The sequence below is a fragment of the Epargyreus clarus genome, unplaced genomic scaffold (genome assembly GCF_041222505.1).
Source record: "Epargyreus clarus isolate Ecla_fem2 unplaced genomic scaffold, WU_Ecla_fem_2.2 ptg000005l, whole genome shotgun sequence".
NCBI lineage: Eukaryota > Metazoa > Arthropoda > Insecta > Lepidoptera > Hesperiidae > Epargyreus > Epargyreus clarus.
The window spans coordinates 6532640-6544690 of record NW_027332213.1 but is presented as its reverse complement, the minus strand read 5'-3'; the positions used below and the strand labels follow the sequence as shown (position 1 = coordinate 6544690).

General features: G+C 33.0%; 1 long non-coding RNA gene across 1 annotated transcript; it reads right to left on the bottom strand.

Annotated features, from left to right (window-relative positions):
* Positions 1 to 219: 219 nt before the first annotated feature.
* On the bottom strand, positions 220 to 1891 carry LOC140757754 (uncharacterized). Its single transcript, XR_012104020.1, has 3 exons — positions 1616 to 1891; positions 797 to 839; positions 220 to 460 (listed from the first exon to the last, which is right to left on the bottom strand). It is a non-coding gene; the product is annotated as an uncharacterized LOC140757754 (long non-coding RNA).
* Positions 1892 to 12051: the final 10160 nt, after the last annotated feature.

The window sequence follows — 12051 nt, the reverse complement described above, 5'->3', positions numbered from 1 at the left end:
TTCTTTTTGATAATATTGCATACTAGCAGAAAAAAACCGCCTGACTATACTGAATCTGCTGTCCTAGGAATGTTTCAAAATAACTTAATTTTTGTGATTGTAATTTAATTTATTTTCATAATCATTTATAACATATTATATCTACCTATTTTAATGTTTTTAATAATCTAATGATTCACAACGTTATTAACAATTTGATAAATAAAACAAACAAAATGAACATTTCTCAATTTGGAATTTATTAATGTGTATAATAATGGCAAATTGGTTTTGCCCATTTATTAAACACGTGAATAAGGTTACGTTCAACGGAAACTAATCTTCTGATTAAGTCCATACCCTCTGAGCATCGGTCCAGGAAAGAACAGTGATAAAATGTTATAAACAGCTTAAGGCCACCTCGTATTATAAATTGTACAATTATATCTCGTACTCTGCCAACTATTCTACACAATAGTTTCTGTAACAAAAATAATCGTAATGTTATTTATAGCTATGCTATTAATTAATAATTTGACTTGATTGATAACTTTGTTCAAAGATAACCGCTTCGCCATGTGATTTATATAGAAGGTTTCGGTGAAGGAGAGACGTATTTTAGACGAAACGTTTCAAATTACAAATTAGACCTCAAGGATAATTATGATTATCAAATTAACAGATTTGGTCCAGTAGTTTCAGTTGGACAGACATACAAACTGTCCTATAAGGATTCCGTTTTTATGCTTTTTCCGTACGGGATCCGTGAAACTTTTAATATGCACAAGTTATTTATCAATAATTAGATCCAACTTACCATCGAAGAGTCTTGTATATTTCTCGGCTGAATTGAATTTTTTCTGCAAAATGAAATAATTATTAAGGATCATTATTATTAACAATATTGAAAGAAAATAAATATCTATAGTTTAGCTCATGATGTTTTTTGCTTAATAATTTTATATGATGCAAATATCGAATGTGGCACACATAATATTAGCTCTTACATAATCTTATATATAAAATTCTCGTGTCACAATGTTAGTTACCGTATTCCTCCGAAACGATTACCGATTTACACCAAATTTTATATGCATATTCAGTAGGTCTGAGAATCGGCTACTATCTATTTTTCATACCCCTATGTGATATGGGTTGTTCACCCTTAACATTTTTTTTTTATATAGCAACACAACGTTTGTCGGGTCAGCTAGTATTATAATAATTTTGACATAAAATCCTAAAAGAAAAACCTTTACTCTTGGGGGAGGCGTGGAGCATTCTCCACCGCAGTTATAGTATTGTATTTGTTTTCTTAGTAATGGTTTTAACATGGCGTTACTGTGTATTTTGGACCTGCATTTTTATGAGATTTTTTTATATCAAATTCTTAACGAAAATATTCTCGGTGATAACAAGGCATCGACCATCTTTAGATAGGGCTCCTATTGAAGGTAGACGGATGTTTATATGTGCTAGAGACTACATAGAAACATTAAAAAAAATATTTAAGTTTAAAACATAAACATATATTTTTGCCCAGTTTAACACATTTACGACAACAATTCTATTAGAAGAATCAAATATTAAGTAACTCTTTTTAAGCAAAATTGTACAAATAGCAGGTTTAACATACTCATCGATTTTATCTTCCACGATTTGTCCAAGATCCATATTATCTTGCGCTTCTTTCAAATCCTGTTCAATTGCCATAGTTATCTGGTGATCTTCGGTTAACGTTGACCCGAAGAATAATATTAAAAATGTAGCGGTAAAAAGAGAAAATATCGCCATCTGAAATAAGCAAACATACATAGTATTAAGTTAAGGTTAAAACTACTTCGCAACAATCCGCTACAAATATGTATGATGGTATATATTTTAAACCATGCAGTATGTACCACCCTCCCTCCCTCAAAGGATACGTGCAGATTCAAAATATTAAAAATTTACACCACCATACATACCACCACCAACACGTGTTTCGCTCCAAAACGGCGCATCATATGGTGGTGTATATTTTTAATATTTTGCATCTGGACCATCATACATATTTGTAGCAGATTGTTGCGAAGTAGTTTTAATCTTAACTTAATAGCATGGATTTCCACAAAGTAACGTCTGAACTATCAAACATACATAGAGCTAAGCATACAGTAAATAACAATAATGACTTTAAATATAGGTAGTATTTAAAAGGAAAGTAAGACATATACACATACACTTATAATTCAAAAGTGATTAACGTTAAAGTCACTATTGTCATATCCGATGCTGTCTTATAATAGAGCTTTGCCGTGTTCTGGTTGAAAGTGACTAGGAGTTACACTTACATAAGGCATTCCAACTTAGTCTTCATGGATAACCTAGTATCTATCACTGAACTTACTGAGAACATTAGTTATATTAGCTATTTACTCATATCTATGGGCGAGAATTAGAACTTACCATTCGGTCGACTATATTCTACATTTTTATACCATCATAAATTATATAGTATGTTAAATATCTCAAAAGAGCACTCAAAGATCTTTTGCATCTAAATTATTATATGAACATACGTTTAATAATTATTAATTATTATTAAACATTCTAACATGTGATAAAATAATAAATGAGAGTCATTAAAGGTATCTATTTGAAATATTTTATTTATGTGAATCAAATGAAGTGATTATTTCAATACTTACTAATGAAATTCTTACGTAAGTAAAAGTAATGACAATTAGCAAATTGATTTTCGTTATATTTAAAGACTGTTCGTAAGAATAATAATGTATTCTTAAACTATATTGAGTACAATCACGATTAAAGAAAAAATAAGGTAAGTTTTAAGGAACAATTTTTCATTTTAATTGTATTTCTAAAACCAAACATTTTTTAAACGGTGTCCTACATTTTATTTCAGATGATTAAATCATTTATTGCCTTGTCAGTACTCGGTTTAACGTTGGGCCAGGAATTTGAACTTATAGACAACTTAGTGGATTTTGAACATGTTCCATATCAGGTAACTTTTTATTATTCTATTAGATTAGATATCATGTTACTTAAAACGTGAGTAAGTGAAATTGCATAACGGTATACTTGTTTGCTACTTCAGTTTAAAAAAAAATATTTTAAAATTTGTAATCGATATCGCAAAGACGGCGTGGTTATAGAATCCAATCATTATCTTCCATATGTTGGTTCGCATGGCAATCTGTAATTTGCCGTTGGAATACCTTCGCTTAATGAATTTATTAATAGCAAGTTCTCTGTTACAAAATGTATATCATGTGTACAAGAAGATACTTATACAAAATTTGTAGTTCCATATACGCTTCATTTGTTAATTTAGCAATTCATCTTAGTGCAATTATTTGATTTATTATTGTAGAGAATAATAGTAAAATGTCGTATAAAAGTAATACAATGGGTTTTAGATATATATGTATCAATTTATTTCGAATAAGAACAGTTAAGTGAACCATAAGGTTCCTAAAGCTTTCTATATATTGCATGTTTTGGTAAAATATTACATTATGTTTAAGGTTTCAATATTAACTAATATTATTTCTAAATACAGATTAAAAATATACATTTTTTTGCAGCATATATCACTCCCGTACCCATACCAGGATAACAGAGACATGAGAGTAGTAAATATTCAAAATAAGCCACAGGATAACGCCATTAGAATAGATAAGCAGTACAAAGTAGTGGAACTTCCTGCTAAATTAAAAGACACAAAAAAAGCAACAAAGATCCAAGAAATCAAAACATCCATAGCAAGTGTGGACACTTCTACAAAAAATAATGTATGCGAAGTTACATCTGTAAGTATAATTTCATTGATTTTTATTAAATGAAGCAATATAGAAATTTAAACTCGTCTGGAACGAATAAGTATTACTTACCTAGAAACCAATGAAGGTACTCTATCAAATCAGTTTAATCTAGTTTCTCTTTTTATAATATAGGAGTAGCAGACGAGCATGCAGTCCACCTGATGGTAAGTGGCTACTGCCGCCCATGGATATCTGTAATCAACCTCAGGTAGGATTAGATATTCCTACCTCAGGTCGGCCACAGATGCGCCGCTTACCCTGAGGACTAAGCTGGAATGCCTCGGAAAAGTCTGTCTCCCTTACCACACCCTTCAAACCGGAACACAGCAGCGCCTAACACTGCTGTTATTAGGTAGAAATAGGTGTGGCGATGGTGCCGCCGGAGTCGAACCACAAAGGGTTCTACCATCTTATGAAAACTTCTTCTTTGTTCTTTGTTACACCAAATAAAAAAGCAATGCACAGTGCAGACATAATGCTTAAAATATGTCTGTTTTAAATATAAGTTATGAGTTAGCAAAAATAAGAAGAATGATAAATAATGACACTTATTTTTCATAATTAACTGTAACGTACTTAATTTTGTAATCAGTAAATTGTTTAATTGTAAGGGACAATTTACTTGGTTTAATAAGTCATCTATAACTGAATGCATTAATAAATAATTGATTATAAATGAGAAAAATTACACATTACTCGGTGCTTTCAATTGATTAGAAATTATAACCTACTTTGATGTGTTTTTTAAAGCCGTTTATGTCATTTTATGGCCGTTATTAAGAATCACAAATCAAATCATCACAACTGGATAGATTGAATATTAACACCGGATGTTAAGACGTTGATTAGCATCGGATTTCACAATGTCAGATTAACTACGTCATACACTATAACTGACTATTATGAGCAATGTTTACGGTCATTTGCTCGATAAACTTTCCAGTAGGCATGTAATATACCACGAGGGTACCTAAGTTATTTTCACGGCCGACACACGTGTTTCATTGTTTTGTATTAAATACGTATATAGTGACTTATTTCTTTTTTTCTTGGTTTTTGTAATACGTTTATTGTAGGTTACAGCAGGTCGTAAAAGCCATAAAAGTGTACGTTAATAAGTCTTATCATTAAAAAAGATAGTTTATTACTGCCTTAATGAAAGTATAGAGCCATACGCACTGAAAATTATCTTTAGAACTAATCTAGTCGGTCTTTTTAAATTACCCCTTTAAAAGACACGATCGCGAATGATATAAACCTTATGTAAAAATATACCAACAATTCAACCCTCCAAAAATCATAAATTCCTAAAACCCAGAGAAGTTGTAACCCACAAGTTGTAAGCAAAAGCGTACATCGTGTAAATTAATTACGTTTTGTTTCAGAAAATCTATGCGGTGGTGAAAAAAGTACTAACTCTGCTAGTACTGAATATTCCAGCTCTTATACTAGGAGCTGTTGTTGTGGTCGGATTCTGCAAAATCACTTCTGTTTGCTCGAAATTAAGTGGCATTAAATCACTAAATGAGGCTCAGAGGGAATTCAATGCATTTGTTACGCCAGAGAGATTGGATATGGCGACGGAGTTCGTGCAAGAGGCTATTCGGACTTATAGGTCCATACAAGCCAATTAGTTATATTTAGTTATAAGATGTAGGAAGTTGTATTTATTTGTACTATTTAAAAAAATGATGGTAAATTTATTTTGTTTTTTACTTGTTTGTTTTTAGTAAGTCATAGTAATGAATACCCAATATCGACTTCACAGTACAAATACAGGTCTGTGATCGACTTTTATTTAATTTAACTTTTTCATTAATTTTAAAATAGAATAAAAATGAATAATCTTTTACATATTTTAAAAAAGTAACCAAACCTATCGAGTAGGGTATCAAAATAAAGGAAATTAAAAGAAGATTACACATACATTATATAATTGTATACATATACTGTTGTGTATATGTATATGTATATGACTGAGATGACTGCCTGACTAAATGAGTAAGTTGCTGTGAAACCGCTGAATGCGTGCTGTAATTTTACACATAGGTTCTTTATATAGCGTAAATGACCACTACTGGGATAGAATAGGTTAATATTGTTGAATATCTTTTCATTTTGAAGCAGATACCTATTTTGAAACTTTGTGTTTGGCTTTTCTAGATAATAATAAATTATACATAGTTTAAACACTAAAAACCACGCTAAAATCGCACAAGAAAAATGTTAATCCTGATTCCTGACGATCCTGATGAGGAGAATGGGATAAAATTATTAAAATCTTGTATTGTCACCGGTTCTTGATAACTGTTCAAAATTTTAAATTAATCGGACCGTTCAAAGTTGGTAAAAATCGAGTTCAAAGATTCCTATACGTACATACATACATACATACATACAAAGATACAACCCAAACTAATATAAAAGCGTGGTAAAAAGCGTGGTAATAATGAAACGCTTATTTCACTGTTTTTGGGAATTCTACTTAGGCTTTTTTAGTGCAGTCGGGTTTTTGATTTTTTAAATAAATCACGTGTTTTATATAATGTATAATTGATTATTTAAGAACAATGAAACGATCTACCTATATGATTAATTGAATAACTACAAAATCAAATGACAATGCACTAAGATCAAGATATCGTACAAACCATAGACATCTTGATAAAATAAGAAAAAAATATATGACATAGGGTGACGCATAAACGCGGTAAAATACTATCAGATAGCTGGTTTACCATATTAAAATAACTGGGCTGAATCTAAATAAATAAAACAATCGATATTTCGAAATCCGTGATAATTGTACTAAGGCCTTTCCTTTCCTCTGATAGGTCAGTCCTGTGTGTCAGTTCCTAACCTAAAGTTTGTCGTGGTACTAAATGGTCACTCTGCACATTTATTATGTTTAGCTTCAAGCATGCTTGTCTAGAGATAAAAGAGAGATGAAAATATGCTGTAGATTTGATGGTATTATTATTCAAGTAATTTATTTAAAAAAACTGGTTTATTTCATCAAGAAGCGATGTTGTTTTTTCTTACATTACTTATCTTCAGCTATGTCCTGTTTTAACGACTAATAATATAGGGCTTCGAAAGAAAATACATTTTGTTATGCCTAAATCATATTTATTAGACACTTAAATTATGTCATGACGTGACAAAAAGTTAATAAATTCTCTAAGTTCATAAACATTTAGGTACATAAAGCATTATGTATTACGTACATAAGCAAATGTTTATCGCGCGCTCTAATCCATGGAGACTATCATTACAAATGCTATTTAAGTAGCAGTTATTTTGTTATTTAGCAATGACGTCTACATACGACGCAGTTAAGGCCTGACATATAATTTTTGATGTAGACATGTATGAGCTACAAATAAATTATTTTCTATTACTTCAAAATTTTCTATTACTTTAAAAGATGACACTGTGATTAATTTCCTCTTCTAACAGCGCAGTTTTTGTGTAATTTACTCGTATAAGTAACAGACGAGCATGCAGTCCACCTGATGGAAGTGGTCTCTGCTGCCATGGACATTTGTAATCAACCCCTGATAAGATTACATTCCTACCTAAATATATGAGGTCGGTTACAGACGCACCGACACCCCTGAGGACTAAGCTGGAACACCTCGGTAAAGTATTTCTCTTCATACCCTACAAACCATGACACAGCAGCGCTAAATTGCCGTGTCTGGTTCCATATCCAGTCAGCACATGATGGGAAAATATATTTAAAACTTCAGATTTAGCTTGCAAATATGATACTCGTATGTAGCTTGCAAATAGGTTGCTACTGTATCAGAACTTCTATTTTAGAAGCATTTAAGAATAGCGCACTTTTTAATGTCGGTCTGTTCTAAAATTAGCCTATGGCTTAATCTAAAATAAAAATATACCTTTTTTTGGTTTTCGAGTGGGAAACCTTCATAAGGAACCCGACGACGTGGGAGCGACGCTGGGTTATGTGAGCTTTTTACCGCACTAAAACCCCCCCGGTGGGCGTCCTCAGCGCTTGGTGGACAGCTCTAGGATCTCCGATGGAACACAAACGGAGTTCTCCGAGCGCGATGCCCCTATCGGGCTCTGCCCTGGGGGGAGCAGTTTACGCTCCTCCTGCACACCTGGTGTTTACGACGGTATACGACCACACAAGCCGCCGTCCTACCCGGGCTTGCTTGGAGGACGGTTCGAGCTCCCCCACTCTTGCCGCCGGCAACCCCGGCAGCCCCCTTTTAGTCGCCTCTTACGACAGACAGGGGATACCGTAGCCCTATTCTAGTCACGGGACTACAGGGACAAAAATGAAAATGTACTTATAATACCTATACAATTAATGATAAATTATTGGAATTCCTATTAGATATTTTTTCACCATAAATCGGTCGGCTTTTAAGTAAGTTATAAATATAAATATAATCGTTCCTACTGGCTAAAAAAGATATTCCTTTTTATTATTTTCGGCGCTATTTTTCATATTTGCGTACCCATATAAAATCTCCGATAGCCACTTTTGGCTGCCCTCCTGTATGCCCTTCGCAGAATGTGTCGTCTAAAATAACGAAGAAGATAATCTGTTATAATGTTATAGTTACATTTTTCTAACTATATCACATAGGCGTTAATGTTTCTTTTGCATCTTTACCGCGAAAATTTCTATTTCGTGTGAATTGCGTAAATCAATTAGTTAATACTATTACGAGTACTAATTTATTCTATTATAATTTGTAACATAATCACCCATGTGTCATCCATATATTACAAATGGTTACTTACGTCCTCAAACTTGAATTTAATTGTAATTAGATCTAATGTGATACTTTTGCAAATCCCTTGGTGATTACTAATTGTAAAATTTGGCTTATATAGCACGTCTTTTGAAAATTTTATCATTGTACTTTAAAGTGTCAAAAAGTCAAAAGCTTTCGGTCCGTGGGTCCTATATCAAGAAACATTTAAAGGTAAGTGAATCTTATAGTAATACTCAATATAAATTTATGTTATTAGTATTGATTTATCATATTTGCCATTTCGGTCCAGTGACAGTCCTTACATCGCATTTACTTGTATTATCCACAAATTTTACCCATTTAAGAATTCCACGCTATATTTAGTGCTGTTGAATTTTGGTCGTGTATATAAGAGGTGTTACAATTAAATCAAGGGTAGTTTTATTAAACAAGTCATATAGTTTATGTAAACTAACTGTATAATGTACAAATTCAAATAAGTGAAATTTTAAGATCGTCCTAAAAACCATAAAACCATGACCTAACACAACAGCTCATATAATAGGTATAAATTAATTTATTGACATTTAACATATTTTTTACAGATGTTGGGAAAAATTGTTGTGATTAGCATTCTTTTTGTGGCAGTCAGCGCTGAACCCGTAAAAAGATCTCTGATGCTTCCTATTGTAAGTAAAAGATTTTTGCAATGCAATCAAATTATCTTGGCGTATGTTGTGGCATATGTATTGTATGAGAAGATCTGATATGAAAATTAAAATTATTTCAGGATATTTCAACTCTACTTAGTAAAAAAGCTGAGCTTTTCGATATAGACATAAAACCAGAAATTATTACAAAAGTTATAAAAGTTGTGAAGAGCATTATCGGAATCAAAATCGTAAGTAACTTGCAAGTGTTATTCAGTACTTTGAACATATCTAATTTTAATCAAAGTTTGAGATTATGTTTAAGTTTTTTATTTAAGACATATTATTATTAGTTGTAATATTTTGTTCATTGTATAATCATATTATTGTAAGCTTTTTAAAAATTACTTAATAATAAAAAAGCAGTGATACCCATTATTAAGAAACTCGGTCTCTTGATCGAGGGGTCCGAGGTTCAAATCCCAGGCACGCAACTCTGATTTTACCAAGCTATGTGCGTATTACAAATTAATTATCACCTGCTTAAACGGTTAAGGGAAAATCGTGAGGAAATCTGCATACCTGAGAAATTAAAAAAAAAAATTCAAAGGTACGTGAAGCCTACCAGTTCGCACTTGGCCAGCGCGGTGGACTATGTATTGCCTAATCCTTCTCATTTTGAGAGGAGACCCGTGCCCAGGAGTGGGATAGTAATACGCGCAAAAAATATCACGTGGCTGGATATGAAACTAATTTAAATTATTATTTTTCAGACAGCGGTGACACTTGCGGTAAACTGGCTAGCGGCTAATTCCATTGGTATTGTAATCGGAGGCATCATTGCTATCGGTGTTTGCAAGATAACTGGCAAATGTAATATGGACTACGAACAGTCCCTCTCTAAACTGTGCAGTTTTATCACTCCTGAGCGACTGGAACTGGCGGAAAATTTACTTATTAATGCCTTTCGTACATATGGAGAGGAGGACGAGGTAGATGAAGTAGATTTTGAGTGACATATAAGACCTGTTTTTAGTGTGCTATTTATTTAATTAAATTATTTTAGATTTAAAATATGTTATTTTATTTTCCTCCCTCTCCGCTCCATGGTGAGTTGGAGGGTTTTAAATTTTTGATGGTAATTTTTTAACAAATGTTCTGAGTAGGTTTTGGATCTATACTAATTGGTTAAGCCTTTCGTAAGATTTTTCTATTGACTTTCGTATCACGTAAAAAGTATAACATATATAAATGCAATTTCAATGGCTTCAATATGAATTTCATTCAGGTACTTAATGACTTTTTCTGTTTTACATAAGTATTTATCATTTTAGCATAGTACCTTTATCTTTATTATCTATATTTATTTATTGTCAGTATTTCTTAAGTTATTTTAAAATATAATTGATACATAAATATTCGCACAATTCAAGATTAACATAATCATAAAATGTAGGTGTACAAGAGTTTATGAGTAGTTAATGAGAAGCATCAAACAATCATGCAATCCACCTGTAGGTAACAAGCCACCACCGTCCATGGACATCTGTAATCAACCCCAGATACGATAAAAGTCCTACCTGAAATCGGCCACAGATGCGATCCCGTGATGACTAAGTTGGAATGCCTTGTATCCTGTACTCCCTTACCACACTCTTCAAACCACGTATTCAAACCACTAATAGACAAATAGGTCCATATATCACTTGTAAATGAATATTTAAAAATATTTTTAAAATGCTCACCGCTATGTGCAATTGTTATTACAGTTATTACAATGAATAATAAATTGTGCATTCACCATTTATTTATATACCCTTAAATAATCGATCTTTATAAGTCAACAGCGGAACAAACAAATAAACATGTATCCAAAACTAATTAGACTTAATTAACGTTTGAATTAAACTATAATGTCTTAGGAAATGTAGGTAGTAGGTATTATTAGTTAGTTACATCTGTCTAAAACAACTTCAAGATTTCTCCCTCCCCAATTATGGTTCCGTACCCAGAAGAGTTAAGGCGGGATCTTATAGCAATAAGATTATTAATATTAGTAGCAACTAATACTATGTCTACTATAACAACAAATATAAAAAATAAAAAAACGGACGAGTAGATGTTAAAAATAGTCGTCATTAGGTTTGAGTGACCAAATTTTAACTCATTTGGATTGGATCAAGAGTTTCGAAGCAATTTTTTTTATAATTATACCTAAACGTTGAGGCAGACGGGCTACCTGATGGAAAGCAGTCACCGTCGCCTATGGACATTTAAAAAACACAAGAGGAGTCGCCAAATGCATCGCTGGCTCTGGAGGAGAGCTCTTTTTATACCTTTTTTGAAGAGCCCCATGTCATAGCGCTCCGGAAATACCTCAGATGGAAGTTCTATCCATATTTTGCACGTCTGTGGTAAGAACGTCCATGCAAACCGAAACCGTGGAGGACCGCCACGAGTCCAGTTGGTGTGGATGGAACTTCATCCTTTATTGAGTAGTGCGATGGAGAAATGTTGACATAGGCACCAGGTCAAATAGTTCCTCGGAACACTCACCATTGTCGGTAATACCACTAGTCGGTAGAACACGCAGAGGGAACCTATATCCCTCCGCAAGCTTAAAGGTTCTAACCGATCGGAGGTCATGGGGTCGTTGACAATTCGGAAGGTTATACCATTATGAAAGTGGTAGAACCCTTTGTGGTTCGACTCCGGCGGAATCACCGCCACACCTATTTCTACCTAATAACAGCAGTGTTAGGCGCTGCTATGTTCCGGTTTGAAGGCGCGTTTCTGCACGGAGTAACGTGGAGTCAATTGACTGTGACAGACGAACCGACTGACACACGAGTAAAC